Below are 17,192 nucleotides of genomic sequence, written 5' to 3' on the forward strand. Positions count from 1 at the left end.
GAAAATATTTGTAAATCACACATCTGACAAGGGTCTAATATACATGATATATAAAGAAATCCTACAACTCAACAATAAAAAGACAAATGACTTGATTTAAAAAAGGCAAGGAAAGCAGACATGGCTCAACTGATAAAGCCTCTGTCTACCAAATGGAGGGTCCAGGGTTCTATCCCCAGGGCATCCTCACCGGTGTGGTAAGCTGGCCCACGTGGAGTGCTGCCGTGCCACATGGGTGCCCCTGTGTAAGGGTGCCCCACGCACAAGGTGTGCACCTCTCAAGGAGAGCTGCCCCTCGTGAAAAAAGTGCACCCTGCCCAGGAGTGGCACCGCACACATGGAGAGATGATGCAACAAAAAAGAGACGCAGTTTCCCAGTGCTGCCTAATAATGCAAGAGGACTCAGAAGAATACACAGCTGGTGGCGGACTTGGCCCAGTGGTTAGGGCATCCATCTACCACATGGGAAGTCTGCAGTTCAAACCCCAGGCCTCCTTGACCCGTGTGGAGCTGGCCCATGCGCAGTGCTGATGCGCGCAAGGAGTGCCATGCCATGCAGGGGTGTCCCCCGCATAGGGGAGCCCCACACACAAGGAGTGCGCCCCATAAGGAGAGCCGCCTAGTGAGAAAGAAAGTGCAGCCTGCCCAGGAATGGCGCCACACACACAGAGAGCTGACACAACAAGATGACGCAACAAAAAGAAACAGATTCCCGTGCCGCTGACAACAACAGAAGCAGACAAAGACGATGCAGCAAATAGACACAGAGAACAGACAACCGGGGTGAGGAGGGAAGGGGAGAGAAATAAATAAATAAATCTTTAAAAAAAAAAAAAAAACACGCAGCGAATGGACAAAGAGAGCAGACAGTGGAAGGGAAGGGGAGAGAAATAAAATAAATCTTTTTTAAAAAAATGGGCAAAAGACCTTGTATTAGTCAGCCAAAGGGGTGCTGATGCAAAATACCAGAAATTGGTTGGTCTTTATAAAGGGTATTTATTTGGGGTAGGAGCTTACAGATAACAGACCATAAAGTATAAGTTACTTCCCTCACCAAAGTCTATTTTCACATGTTGGAGCAAGATGGCTGCTGATGTCTGTGAGGGTTCAGGCTTCCTGGGTTCCTCTGGGCTCAGCTACTGTTTTCTCCACAAAGACAGCTATAGACTATGAAGCTCTCTAGGTGTTGCCTCTCTCCACAAGGTCAGCTGTAAACTATCAGGCAAACGGCTCCATCTCTCCCTGGGGCTCCAGCTTAAGACTTCAGTTTGAGACTCCAACATCAAAACTCCAACATTAAGAACCCCCAACTCTGTTCTTTGCCATGCCTTTTTCCTGTGAGTCCCCACTCACCAAGGGGTGGAGACTCAATGCCCTAATCATTACTCAATCATGCCCAGGTTACAGATCAGATTACAAACATAATCCAATATCTTTGGAATTCATAACCATATCAAACTGCTACAGACCTGAATAGACATTTTTCTAAAGAAGTGTATAAAAAACACATGAAAAAATGTTCAGCATCACCAGCTATTAGGGAAATGCAAATCAAAACTATAGGGGAGTCAATGTAGCTCAAGTTGTTGAGCACCTGCTTCCCATATATGAGGTCCTGGGTTCAATCTCTGGTACCCCCTAAACTCAAAGCTATGAGATATTGTTTCACACTTACTAGAATGGACACTATTAACAAAAGAGAAAACTACAAGTGTTGGAGAGGATGTGGAGAGATATTCTTACTCATTCTTGGTGGGAATGTAGAGTGGTACAGTCACTGGGGAAGTCTGGCGATTCCTAAGGAAGTTAGATATAGTTCTACCGTGTGACCCGGCAATACTGATACTAGGTATATACCCAGGAGAACTGACAGCAGTGACACGAACAGACATCTTTACACTGGTCTTCAAAGCAAACTTATTCACAACTGCTAAAAGTTGGAAACAGGGAAATGGATGTGACTCAACCAATTGGGCTCCCATCTACCATCTAGGAGGTCCAGGGTTCAATACCCAGGGCCTCCTGGTGAGGGCAAGCTGGCCCCTGCGGTGAGCTGGCCCACACGGAATGCCCACCCATGCTGGAATGCTGCCCTGCACAGGAGTGTCCCCCTGCATGGAAATGCCACCCAGTGCAGGAAAGTCACCCTGTGCAGGAGTGCCAGCTGACACAGAGCTGGTGCAGCAAGATGATGCAACAAGAGACACAGAGAAGAGAAAATAAGACATAGAGAACAGGGAGTTGAGGTGGCACAAGAGAGTAATCGCCTTTCTCCCACTCTGGAAGGTCCTAGAATCAGTTCCCAGAGCCATCTAATGAGAATACAAATAGACACAGAAGAAGAACACAGAGCAAATGGACACAGAGAGCAGACAATGTGGGAAACAGGGTGGGGTGGGTGAATAAATAAAATAAATCTTGAAAAAAAAAAAGTTGGAAACAACCCAGGTGTCCATCAAGTGACAATGGATAAAGAAACTGATATACACACACAATGAAATATTATTCAGCTGTAAGAAGGAATTAAGTCACAGAGCATATGACAACATGGATGAACCTGGAGGTGTGGGACATTATGGTGAATGAAGCAAGTTAGGCACAAAAGGAGAAATATTGTATGATTCTGCTATTATGAACTAAATATAATGAGCAAACTCATGGAGTTACTAGCCCTAGAATATAAGTCACCCGAGAATAGAATGTGCTTAGAGAATGGAAGCCTGGGGTTTAATCTGTGAAGAACTGGTAAAAAGTTGTTTGTAAATGTTTGGATTTGTAAAGTAGCAGTAACATGCATATGATAGCAGTTTGTGTTTTTTTTGTTATTGCTTTTGGTTTTTGGTTTTCAGTAATGAAAATGCTCTAATATTGATTGAAGTGATGAATGTGCAACTCAGTAATTATACCAAATGCCATTGGTTATATACTTTAAATAAATTATATGGTTTATGAACAACAGAAAAATAGGGTGAGGGTGTGTTGGGGGAAAAATACACCAAATGTAAGATATGTACTATAGTTAGTAGTAATACTTTAATGATGCTCTTTCATAATTTATTACAAATATTTCACAACAATGCAAGGTATTTATGGTGGGGTGATGTATGATGTTATGCATGTTTGTTCTGTAAGTTCACAACTTTTACTACACAATCACCGTTTATGTGTGTTCATGTATGAATGATATGCTTCAATAAATTCTTTTTAAAATAAAAAAAACATTGTGGGTACGAAGTGGTATCTCATTGTGATTTTGATTTGCATTTCCCTGTTAATGAGGTTGAGTGTCTTTTCATGTGTTTATTGGCCATCTGTATATGTTCTTTGGAGAAATGTCATTCAAGTCATTTGCCTATTTAATTTAAAAATTTTGTTGCTATTGAGTTGTATAAATTCTTTATTCTGAATTTTAATCCCTTTCATATACATGATTTGCAGATACTTTTCACACTTAATAGTGTCCTTAGATACACAAAAATTTTTTATTTTGATGATGTCCAATTAATTTTCTCTTTTGTTGCCTGTGTTTTGGGAGTGATACTTAAGAAACCATTGCTAAATCCAAAGTCATAAAGATTTTCCCCTATGTTTTCTTCTAAGAAGGTTGGGATTTTTTTGGTACCAGGCCCAGGGATTGAACCCAGGACCTCTTGTGTGGGAAGACAGCACTCAACCACTAAGCCACATTGGCTCCCCTGAGTTGGTTTTTTCATTTGTTTTCTTGTTATTTTCGTTGTTGTTTTGTTTTTTAATATTTTTTCATTAGTTTCTATTATTCCAATTTAAAAAAAAAATTTTTTTTAAGATTTATTTCCCACCCCCCACCTCCACTTGTTGTTTTGTTTTGCCTTTAGTAGGACTTACCATGTGGGAAGCAGGTGCTCAACTGCTTGAGCCACATCCAATTCCTGAGTTTTATCATTTTGGCTCTTAAATTTAGATGCTGGATCCATTTTGAGATAATTTTTGTGTAGGGAATAATGTAAGGGTCTAATTTCATTCTTTTCTCAGCTCCATTTGTTGAAAAGTTGACCCTTTCCCCCATTGAATGGTCTTGGCACCCTAGTCAAAAATTGATTGGCCATAAATATGTGTATTTATTTATTTTTAGAATTTATTTTTTTGTTTATTTCTCTCCCCTTCCCTGTGGCCCCCCCATTGTCTGCTCTCTGTGTCCACTCGCTGTGTGTTCTTCTGTGTCCACTTGTATTCTTGTCAGGCAGCACCAGGAATCTGTGTCTCTTTTTGTTGCGTCATCTTGCTGCATCAGCTCTCCATGTATGCGGCACCACTCCTGGGTGGGCTGCACTTTTTTTCATGCAGGGCAGCTCTCCTTTTGGGGCACAATCCTTGCATGTGGGGCACCCCTATGCAGGGGGCACCCCTGCGTGGCACTGCACTCCTTGCGCACAGCAGCACTGCACATGGGCCAGCTCCCACATGGGCCAGGAGGCCCTGGGTTTGAACCCTGGACCCTCATTTGAGTGTGGCTTTGTAGTAACTTTTGAAATTGGAAGTTAGTCCTCTAAACTTGTTCTTCTTTATCAAATTGTTTTAGCTATTTGGGGTCACCTGAAATTCCATAGTAATTTTAGGATGGATTTCTCTATTTCTGCAAATATGTCTCTGAGATTTTGATAGAGATTGCATTGAATCTGAATATCTTTGAGTAGTATTGTCTTAATATTAGTCTTCCAATCTATGAACATTGTATGTCTTTCCATTTATGTAGGTCTTCTTTAATATCTTTCAGCAATGTTTTTGTAGTTATCAGTGTACAAATCCTTTGCTTCCTTAGTTTAATTTATTCCTAAGTATTTTCTTATTTTTGATGGTATTTTAAATGGAAATGTTTTCTTAATTTCCTTTTTGTGCTGTTGATTACTAGTATATAGAAATGCAACTTATTTTTCCATGTCATTTCATATCCTTCAAGTTTGCTAAATTTGTGTGTGTGTGTGTATGCATGTGTGGATTCTTTAGGGTTTCCCACCTGTAAGAGCATGTCATCTGCACAGATAATTTTACTTCTTCCTTTCCAATTTGGATGCCTTTTTTCCCCCTGTATAATTGTTCTGGCTAGAATATTCAGTTCTGTGTTGAAGAGAAATGATGAAAGTGACATCTTTGTCTTATTCCTGATCTTAGGTGTGAAACATTGTTTTTCACCATTGAGTATTATATTAACTGTGGATTTTTCATATATGGCCTTTGTCATATTGAGTATTTCTAGTTAAATATTTTTATCATGAAGCATGTTGGATTTTGTCAAATGCTTTTTCTGCATCAATTGAGATGATCATGCAGTTTGCCCCCCTTTATTCTGTTAATGTGATGATTGATTTTCACATGATGAAATACTCTTTTGCATTCTAGGGGTAAATCCAAATTGGTCATTGTGATGGTTAGGCTAATGTGTCAGCTCAGCCAGGTAATTGGGTCCATTTGTTTGGTCAAGAAAGCAAGGACATTTATGGACTTTAGTCATCAGTGAGTTGGTTTTTTTAAAGATTTATTTATTTATTATTTATTTCTCGCCCCATTCACCCCTTCCCCCCAGTTGTCAGCTTTCTGTGTCCATTTGTTGTGTGTTCTTCTTTGTCCACTTGTATTCTTGTCAGCAGCACAGGGAATCTGCATCTCTTTTTGTTGTATCATCTTGCTGCGTCAGCTCTCCATGTGTGCGGAGCTGCTCTGGGGCAGGCTGTGCTTTTTTTGCATGGGGTGGCTCTCTTATGGGGTGCACTCCTTGTGCATGTGGCTCACCTACATGGGGGACACCCCTGTGTGGAATGGCACTCCTTGTGCACATCAGCACTGCGCATGGGCCAGCTCATCATACAGGTCAGGAAGCCCTGGGTTTGAACCCTGGACCTCCCATGTGGACGCTCTACCCATTGAACCAAATCCACTTCCTAGTCATCAGTGAGTTTACTGCATAGATGGCTGGTTACATCCATGATCCACCAGGGAGATTGCCATCAGCAATGAGTGACATTTTATCCAATCAGTTGAATGCCTTAAAAGGGAAAGTGATTTCAGCATTCAGAGAGAATTTCCCAGCTTGTCTTTGGACAGCGATCGTCTCCTGGGAACTCATCAAGGACCTTCGCTGGACTTTTCAGAGCCCCTGGTTTGCAGTCTGCCTGCGGAATCTGGACTTGTGCATCTCCACAGTCATGCAAGAGAATTTTATAAATTCTTATACTATTTCCAGATATCTCCTGTTGATTCTGTTTCCCTAGAGAACCCTGACTAATACAATCATGGTGCATAATTCTTTTAGTATGCTGCTGAATTTGTTTTGCTAGTATTTTGTTGAGAATTTTTGCATCTCTACTCACCAGGGATATTGGCCTATAGTTTTATTTTCTTGTAGTGCTTTGTGTGGCTTTGGTATCAGGGTAATACTGATCACAGAAAATGAATTGGGAAGTGTTCCTTCCTCCTCTATTTGTTGAAAGAGCCTGAGTATTAGAGCTAACTATTCTTTAAATGTTTGCTAGAATTCACCAGTGAAGCCATTTGGTCCTGGACTTTTCTTTGTTGGGAGGTGTACTTACTTGTTATAGATCTATTCAGATTTTCTATTTCTTCTTGCATGTTTTTAGGAGTTTGTCCATTTCATCTAGGTTATGCAATTTGTTGGCATATAGTTGTTCATAGTTGTGGAAGTTTGATATTATTGATGAATTCCAAAAAGAAATATTGATTATGTTTGTAAACTGGTCTGTTCCTCTGGATATGATGCTCTTTGATTGTATTAAATCCAGAGGTTTCACTTTTACTTGATTAAATTAAGGTTAGAGCTTTTATTTGGCCATGTCAGTAGGACATTGAGTCCCCAGATACTCACACAGAAAGCTACTCGGCAGAGGAGACCTTAGTTTTGATGCTGGAGCCCCCAGGAGAGAGCCAAGCTGTTCGCCTGATAGTTTTCAGCTGGCCTTGTGAGGATAGCAGAGCAGCTGAGCCCAGAAAAAGCCAAGCCCTGGAAAGAGAGACAAGCCTCATGCCAGCCTACTGCTGAGATCTGAAGAAGCTGGGACCATGGGACCATAAGAGGAAAGGAATGCTGAAACTTAGCAGAGGCCAGCAGCCAACTTTCTCCAACATGTGGCAACAGACTCTGGTGAGGGAAATAACTTACTCTCTATGGCTTTGTGACTATAAACTTCTACCCCAAATAAATACCCTTTATAAAAGCCAACAGATTTCTGGTACTTTGCATCAGCACCCCTTTGACTGACTAATACAATAATATTCTCTTATATTCTTGTTTTATTTCTGTAAAATTGGTAGTAATGTCCCACTGTCATTTCAGATTTTAGTAATTTGAGTCTTCTCTTTTTCTTAATCACTCTTGCTAAAGGTTTGTCAATTTTCTTGATCTTCTCTATTATTTTTCTATTGTCCATTTCATTTATGTACTCTCTAATCTTTATTATCTCCTTCCTTTTTCTAGCTTTGGGTGTAGTTTCTTCTTCTTCTAGTTCCTTAAGGTGTACAGTTAGGCTGTTGATTTGAGATCTTTCTTCTTTTTTATTTTCTGAGGTACCAGGACTGGAGATTGAACCCGGGACCTCATATGCAGGAAGCTGGTACTCAACCACAGAGCCACAATAGTTCCCCTTCTTCTTTTTTAAATTGTAGACATTTATTTTTATAAATTTTCCTCTTGGCAGTGTTTTTTGCTGTATCCCATAAGTTTTGGTATGTTGTGTTTTCATTTTCATTTGTTTCAAGGTATTTTCCAATTTCTCTTGTGATTTCTTCTTTGATCTATTAGTTATTTAAGACTGTGTTGTTTAATTTCCACATATTTATAAATTTTCCAGTTTTCCTTCTGTTATTGATTTCTAGTTTCATTCCACTGTGATCAGAAAAGTTACTTTGTATGATTTAATCTCTTTAAATTTAATAAGACTTATGTTATGGCCCAACATGAGTCTTTATATTTTAAATGCATCTAACTTTATAATTTGTCTTTTAATAAGTCAGTTTAATGTGTTAAATTCATTGTTTTGAATTATCTGTTAACATTTGTTTTGAATACTGATGTATTTGGACTTATTGCCGCCATCTTATTTGTGTTTTCTCTTTGCTATAATTTTTCTTTGCTTCTTCTTTTTTTTTTAAAGTTTTATTTTATTTATTTATTCCCACCCCTACGTCTCGTTGTTTGCACTCACTCTCTGCTCTCTGAGTCCATTTGTTGTGTGCTCTCTGTGTCTCCTCAACTTCTCTTTAGGAGGCACCAGGAACCAAATCTGGGACCTCCCATGTGGGAGAGAGTAGCTCAGTAGCTTGAGCTACCTTAGCTCCCTGGTTTGTTGTGTCTCTCATTGTCTTTTCTCTTTGTATCTCTTGTTGCATCATCTTGTTGCGTCAGCTTATTGTGCCTGCTCACCTTTTTCAGGAAGCACCAGGAACTGAAGCTAGGACCTCCCATGTGGTAGGCAGGAGCCCAGTCACTCAAGCCGCATCCTCTTCCCTTCTTTGCTTCTTTTTTTTAAAAAAAGATTTATTTTATTTATTTCTCTCCCCTTCCCCTCCTTGTCTGCTCTCTGTATCTATTCACTGTGTGTTCTTCTGTGCCTTCTTTGCTTCTTTTTCTTTCTTATTTTCTGCCTTTTATTGGACTTATTATTTCATATATTCCCACCATTTTTCCTTTGTTGGCTAGAAGATTTGGAGAGTATTTCTAGTATACTAGGGATCTTCCTTACCATTTTAATAATAACCCTTAAATATAAATATTTATTAGAAAATCTAGAGTTAGAAAATATTTTGATCCACATCTTGAAAAGACCTCAGCAAGTATTAACTACCCAATGAACACCTGCAATCTTGTAATGATCATCTAAAGTTTGAGTTCCTACTTATTTTCTTTTTAGTTTATTTTTAATTTGGTAGCAGATATTTATAAGAAAAAATTTGCCATCTTAACCATTTTTAACTGTATAATTAAGCGGTATTAAGTACATTTACAATGTTGGTCTACCATCTCCACCATCCATTAGCAAAACTTTTTCATCACCCAAAACACAAAGTTTATACCTATTAGGCAAAAACTTTTCCATTGTCCCTCTCCCCAGCCTTTGATAACCTGTAAGCTACTTTCTGTCTCTATGAATTTATTTATGCTAGCTATTTCATATAAATGGATTCATATAATATTTGTCCTTTTGTGTCTGACTTATTTCACTCAAGAATTTTCAAGGTTCATTCATTTCATGTTGCATGCTTTTCTTTTTTTTTAAAGATTATTTATTTATATCTCCCCACCCCCTCGTTTGCATTTGCTGTGTCAGTTTGCACTTGCTGTGACCGTTAATTTTTTGTTTCTTTGGGAGGCACTGGGAACTGAACTTGGGACCTCCGAAGTGGGAGGGAAGCACCTAATTGCTTAAGCCACCTCCATTTCTTGCTGTGTGTGTGTTTCTCTCATAATGTTCTTCTTCCTGTGTCTCTTGTTGTGTCATACTGTTGAGTCAGCTTGCCACACCTGCCTGTTGTACCAGCTCACTGTCTTCTTTAGGAGACACCAGAAACCAAACCACAGACTTCCCATGTGATAGGTGGGAGCTCAATCACTTGAGCCAAATCTGCTTTCCATGCGTTACTTTTTAAGGGCAAATATTGAATATCCATTCATCTATTGATAGACACTTGGGTTTCTTCCACTTTTGGCTGTTGTGAGTGATGCTGCTATGACATTGTTATACAAGTTTTTGGTTCCTGCTTTCAAATCTTTGGGGTATATACCCAAGAGTGGAATTGCTGGGTCATATGGTAATGCTGTTTCACTTTCTGAGGATCCGCCAAACTGCTTTCCACAGTGGCTGTGCTATTTTACATTCCCATTAACAATGTACAATGGTTCCTATTTCTCCACACTCTTGCCAACATTTGTTATTTTCCTTTTTTTCTCTCTCCATAATAGCTGTTCTAGTGGGTTTGAAGTGCTATCTCACTGTGGCTTTTGATTTGCATTTCCCTAATGGCTAATGATGTTGAACATCTTTTCATGTGCTTATTGGCCATCTGTATATGCACTATTCAAGTACTTTGCCCATTTTTAAATTGGGTTGTTGGTCTTTTTGTTGTTGAGTTGCAGCTTTCCTTCTGATAGATATTATTCTTTAAAGCATTTGTTTACAGAAAAATTACGCAGAAAGTACAGGGTACCCACATATCCCCTCAGGTACAGAGTTACCTTATTATTATTTATATATATATATTTTTTAAAGATTTATTTATTTCTCTCCCCTTCCCCCCCACCCCGGTTGTCTGTTCTCTGTGCCTATTTACTGCGTCTTCTTTGTCAGCTTCTGTTGTTGTCAGCAGCACGGGAATCTGTGTTTCTTTTGTTTGCGTCATCTTGTTGTGTCAGCTCTCCGTGTGTGCGGCACCATTCCTGGGCAGGCTGGACGTTCTTTCGCGCTGGGCGGCTCTCCTTACAGGGCTCACTCCTTGCGTGTGGGGCTCCCCTACGCGGGGGACACCCCTTCGCGGCGCCGCACAGCATGGCACTCCTTGTGTGCACATCAGCACTACTCATGCGCCAGCTCCACATGGGTCAAGGAGGCCGGGGTTTTGAAACATGGCCCCCCCATGTGGTAGACGGATGCCCTAACCACTGGACCAAGTCTGCCACCCCAGTTACCTTATTATTAGCATTTAGTATTGGAGTAATACATTTGTTACATTCGATGAGCCAATCTTATTATAATTGTACTATTAACAAAAATCAATAGTTTCATTAGTGTTCATTCTTTATGTTGTACAGTTCTATTCTTTTTTTATTCTGGTAACATATATAACAAAATTTTCCATTCTAACCATTTTGACATATGCAATTTAGTAGTGTTAGTTACATTTACAATGTTGTGCTACCAATACCACCATCCATTATCAAAACAGTTCCATCACCCAAAACAGAAACTATTTACTCATTGAGCATTAACTCCCCATTCCCTACACCTGCCCCTGGTAACCTGTAATCTATTTTCTTTCTCTATGAGTTTGCATATTCTAGTTATTTCATATAAATGAGATTATTAATGTTTCTGTTTTTGTGTCTGGTTTATGTCATTTAATATGATGTCTTCAAAATTTGTATTGTAGCATGTATCAGAACTTTTTTTTTACAGCTGAATAATATTACATCATATGTATATACCACATTTTGTTTATCCATTTATCTGTTGATGGACATTGGGTTACTTTTACCTTTTGGCTATTTTGAATAATGCTGCTATGAATATTGATATATAAATAGTTGTTCAAGTCTCTACTTTCAATTCTTTTGGGTATATACCTAAAATTGGCAATTTTTTAAGACAAAAAATTATTTTTCATTTTTAAAATCAGAAGTTTACACTTGACAATATATATTATCAATCTATATGCTCACTGTTATTTCTTTTATCTTACATTTTATCTTATATCTTCCCTCATACTGCCAAGTAACTTTTCATCACTTCTGGCAAATTTTAAGATTTTTTTCTTCATCTTTTATTGTCTTTAGTAATTTTGTTATGATGTGCCTTGATGTGATTTCCTTGTTTTTTCTATTTAGGTCATCGAGATTCCCGGAACTATGGGTTTCCTACATATTTGGAGTATTTTTGACCATTATGTCTTCCAATTTTTTTTCTGTCCTCCCTGCTTTTTTCAGGGACTCCAATCATATATATATTAGGCTGCTTGATGTTACTCATTGATGCTCTGTTCTTTTTATTGAATATTTTTCTCTCTGTGTATTTCATTTTAGATAGTTTTTTTTTTGCTTTTTTTCTTCTGTAGTAGCTAATCTGCTGTTAATCCCATTCAGTGTATTTTCAATTTTGACATTGCATTTTTTATCTCTAAAGGTTTGATTTGGGTATTTATTTTATACCTTCCTTTCCTCTCCTTATCATGAGTATGCCTTTCCTATCTTCTTGAATATATAGAATATTTAATAGGTATTTTAATGTCCTTGTGTACTAATTCCATCCTTTGTGTAATTTCTGGGTCAATTTCTATTGATTGGTTTTTCTCCTGGCTATGGCTCATATTATCCCTTTTTTTTTTTTTTTTTAGGAGGTACTGGGGATTGAACCCAGGACCTTGTACATGGGAAGCAAGTGCTCAACTACTTGAGCTACATCCATTCCCCATGCCTGGTAATTTTAATCAGACATTTTACATTTTTGGGTGTTAGAATGTTTTGTATTCTTTTAATTATTGTTGGACTTTTTTTCTGAGACACAATTATGTTCCTTGGAAACAGTTTGATACTTTTGAGACTTAGTTTTACCCTTTGATAGGGAAGATGCAGAGTAGACTTTATGCTAAAGCTAATTTGCCTCCACTACTGAGGCAAAACCCTTTTGAGGACTCTTTCTGATGCCCTGTGCTTTGTGAGTCCTTCCTTTTTTGGTCATGAGAATACAAATTATTCCCAGACCAGTGTGAGTTCTGGGAGATTGTTCTGCCTACTCCGTTAAGTAGTTCTTTTTCCAGCCTTTGCAGTTTCCTCACATGCATGTTCAGCTCAGTACTTAGCCTAAATCTTGAAGGGTTCCTCCAGCAGATATCTGTATTTCTTTCTGTGTGCAGTTCCATTTTCTCTGGCACTTTACCTTGCACATTTTCACCACCTTGGATTCCCTGAATTCCAAACTGTCTTTTTAATGCATTGAGATTGTCAGCCTCTCTTTAAATAATGATAGGCAAATTCTCTCCATGCAGTAACCTAAGATACTCATACGGTTCATCTCATTTGTTTCCCTTCTCCCAGGAATCACTATCCTATAGTATCTGTTGTCCAATCTCTGAAAACCATTGTTTCATATATTTTTCCAGTTTTCTATATGTTTAAGGCAGGAAGGTAAATTTTATCCCTGTTATTCTATCATGGCCAGAAGTGGAAATTTTCCTCATCAGTTTTATAAATTGTGTTTTTAAGTCTATCAGTGAGAATGTATGGGTGATTTTAAAAAAAGATTCCTTAATTGTTCCTGGTATACCAAAACACATTTTGCCCTCACTCCATGATGATAGTTTGGGGATAAAATTCCAGGCTGACTGATAAGCCTTTTTATCAGTCTTACTTCTTTTTTGTAGCAATCTGCTTCCCTCTCTCCCCCATCTTAGTAACATTTACAATTTTCTCTTTATCATTGATATTGTGCATAAATCCCTATGATAAGTCTCAATGTATAATTACTAGTCCTAAAAGCTTACTTTTTTTTAGATTTGAAGACACATTTTTCTTCAAAACTTAAAAATTCTTATCTATTATGTTTTCAAGTATTGCTTAAGCATCATCTTTTGTCCATGTTAGGGCTCCCAATCTATCACTTTTTTTTTTTTTTTATCTCTTTTAGTCCCAAACCAATCATGCAAGGAGTTTTTTTTTTTTTTGGAGAGGTCTTTTTCACCCACTCATCCACTCACTAAACTTGTTCCAAGAATAAACAAGCATTCTATCAGATTTTCTCTATAGTTTTACCATCTACCCTCTAAAGAATGTTCTCCTCCTGGAGAGTTTCATCTTTTCTCTCCCAGATATAAGAAATTTTATAAAAATAAAGAATAGGTTTCAAACTGCAAAGACAGAGATGAGGCAAAGGGATGAAAATAACACCCACTTTGGAAACCTTCAACTCTTACTGCTAAAAAGTGAGGCATCTGTCACAAAACATGAAGTGAAAAAATCACAGGTCTCAGTTCTTGCTTTTTGATATTGGAGAGTCAGAGAAAAGGAGAATTCAGTCTTTCCTGTACTATTTTTCCATCCCTTAAATGCCCATTCAATTCTTACAGGTCCTTTTTGTTTGTTTGTTTTACTTTTTTTACATTTTGTTTTGTCTTTTTTTTCTATAGGTCCTTTAAAACCACATTGAACAAACATCAGCCTTGTTCTCTGGAAAACATTCTCTATGAATTTCCTATTGCTGCTGTAACAAATTACCACAAATTTGGTGGCTTAAGACAACACAAATTTATTCTCTTACAGTTCTGGAGGTGAGATACCTGTAATCAGTTTCCCTGGGCTTAAGTCAAATGTCGACAAGACTCGTTTTGTCTGAAAGTTTTAGGGGACAAACTGTTTCATTGCCTTTTCTAGCTTCTGGAGACCACTTACAGTCCTTGACTGGACACATTCCTCACTTCATTCCAACCTCTTGCTTCTATCCTCTCTTCTCATTTTCTTCCATAGTCAAATCTCCTCCTCTCTCCCTCTTATAGGAATATTCATGATTACATTTAAGGCGCATCTTGATCATCCAGGATGATCTCAAGATCCTTAATTTCGGGAAGCAGCTGTGACTCAAGCAATAGAGCTCCTGTTTACCATACGGAGGACCCAGGTTTGATTCCCAGGACCTCCTGATAAAAAAAAGAAAAAAAAATCCTTAATTTAATCATAGCAGCAAAGTCCTTTGTGCCATATAAGATAACGTTTAGAAGATGGCAGACTAGAAATACATGGGAATCTCTTTTCTCCCAGAAAAATAGCTAGAGGATGGTCAGAAATGGACTGGGGAAAAATCTTCTAGGGTCTAGGACACCAGGGGAAGGCTGGACACTGCCCAGAAGAGAGAGGCACAAGGGAAAAGAATTGCAATGGCAAAACTATGAATTAAAAGTGGCAGCTGCCTCTGCCGGCACCCTACTCCATGCTAAAGACACTTGTGAATATACAGGCTTCTGGTCTTGCACCTACAGACAAAGGGGGCCCCAGGGATCCACCACCCTACGAAAGGGGAAAGAGGGGAACATAGCCTAAGGCTGACTCAGCTTTTGACCCACAAATTTGGTCTGCTGTGTCCCACCAGCCCTTCCAGGCCTGGTAGGGCTGAGCCATTGTTTGCTCTGGGAGCCAGTTCAGGACTTAAGAGATCCGAGACTAAAGAGATCCAACCCTATCAATCTCCCTCTCTAATAACCAGGACTGATTATTGAAGATGCAGAAGGGAGTCAATTATTTCCTGCCAGAGAAAAGGGAGGAAGCTGCCAGTGAAGGCTGGAGAACTATTTCTGGGAAAGTTTGAATTGCAAGGTTCTTAGCCTGTAAGCAGGAACCTATATCACGCTGAGCCAGTCCATGTTGCAGCAAACACACTCTGAATAGGCACCGAACTGAGAGGGCTTCCAAAGCATGCCATCTGCTGGCAGACCAAGGAAGTGAATGCGAGGAAATTAAATAAGAGAGGCTTTTTCCATCCTTTACAACCTCCCTCCCCAAGGTCCTAGGAAGTGGATCTACAACCCATTACTAGGTCCAGAGGCCAGTTTTGAGCAATTAAAAGGAACAATCCTAAAGACTCAGGTTGACAAGAATCAAAGAATGGCAGTTACAGCCTCCCACAACTAAATCCCTATGAAAGAGAGAGGAATTGAACATCTGAGAAAACTAGTTATTCTAATTGGATGCCTAGACACCAGGTAAAAATTAGGAGCCATACTAAGAAAATGGAGGAGATGGCCCAAGAAAAGGAATATCAAAGCCCTAGAAGAGACACAGGATTTGACACAACTAATTAATGAGATGAACACAAATTTCAAAATCAAATTAATGATTTGAAAGACAATATGGCTAAAGAGATAAACGAAATCAAGAAGGTATTGAGGGAGTGGATGTGGCTCAAAAGCTTGAACACCTACTTCCCACATGGGAGGTCCCAGATTCAGTTCCTTGTGCATCCTAAAAACAAACACCAAATAAATACCCAATTCAGGGGCACAGATGTGGCTCGTGGTTGAGTGCCAGCTTCCCATACGAGGTCCTGGGTTCAAAAGACACACACAAAAAAACATTGAGCGAGCACAAGAATTTGAAAATGTGAATAGAAAAGTAATAGAGCTCATGAGAATGAAAGACATGATAGGTGAGATAAAAAAAAAAACATGTCAGAGGCATGCAACAGCAGACTTGAAATGATAGAAGAAAGAATAAGTGATACCAAAGACAGAACAGTTGAAGTTGAAGGAAGAAAAGAACAAACAAAAATTGAGTAGGAACTCAGGGAATTGAATGACAATTCAATCACAATGAAATGAAGCAGCATATATGTCATGGGAGTTCAAGAAGGAGAAAAGAAGGGAAAGAGGGCAGAAAGAACATTAAAGGAAATAATAGCTGAAAATTTCCCAACTCTCATGAAAGAAATGAAATTATAATGGCCAAGAAGCATAGCATAGCCCAATCAGAATAAACCCAAATACTACTCAGAAAGTCAAATATCAAAGATAAAGAGAAAATTCTGAGATTAGAAACAGAACTCTCACTATTTGTGGATGACATGAATCTATAGTTAGAAAGTTCTAAAATGTCTACCACAAAGCTACTTGAGCTAATAAATGAGTTCAGCAAAGTGGCAGGATACAAGATCAACAGGCAGAAATCAATGGTTTTGTACACTACAATCTGAGGAGGAAATCAGGGGGGAAATTCCATTTACAATAGCAACAAAAAACTCAAATACCTAGGAATTAATTTAAGTAAAGAAATACAGGCCTACGTCCAGAAAACTATGAAACAATGCTAAAAGAAAGTAATGAAGACCTAAAAAATAGAAAGCCATTCTATGTTCATGGATCAGAAGACTAAATACCGTGACACTGTCAATCCTGCCTTAACTGGTTTATAGATTCAATGCAATACCAATCAAATTTCCAACAACCTATTTTACAGAAATAGAAAAGGCAATTACCAAATTCAGTTGGAAGGGAAAGTGCACCCAAATAGCCAAAAGCATTCTAAAAAAGAAGAGTGACATGGGAGGAACCTCATTGACCTTGAAACATTACAAAGCTACAGTGGTCAAAACAGCATGGTACAGGCAGAAAGATAGACACATCAATCAGTGGAATAGAATTTAGAATACAGAAATAAACCCTCACATCTATGACCACCTGGTTTTTGACAAACCTACCAAGTCTATGTTAATAGGACAAAACAGTCTCTTCAACAAATGGTGCTGGGTGAACTGGATATCTATAACCAAAAGAATGAAATGGACACCTATATCATTCCCTATACAAGAATCAACTCAAAATGGATCAAAGATCTAAATATAAAAGCCAGGACCATAAAACTACTATTAGAAAATGTAGGGAAACATCTTAAAGACCTTGTGGTAAGTGGTGGTTTCTTGGCCTTTACATGCAAGGCAGGTGTAACAAAAGAAAAA

This window comes from Dasypus novemcinctus, chromosome 25 (assembly GCF_030445035.2).
Source record: "Dasypus novemcinctus isolate mDasNov1 chromosome 25, mDasNov1.1.hap2, whole genome shotgun sequence".
In the NCBI taxonomy this organism is placed as follows: domain Eukaryota; kingdom Metazoa; phylum Chordata; class Mammalia; order Cingulata; family Dasypodidae; genus Dasypus; species Dasypus novemcinctus.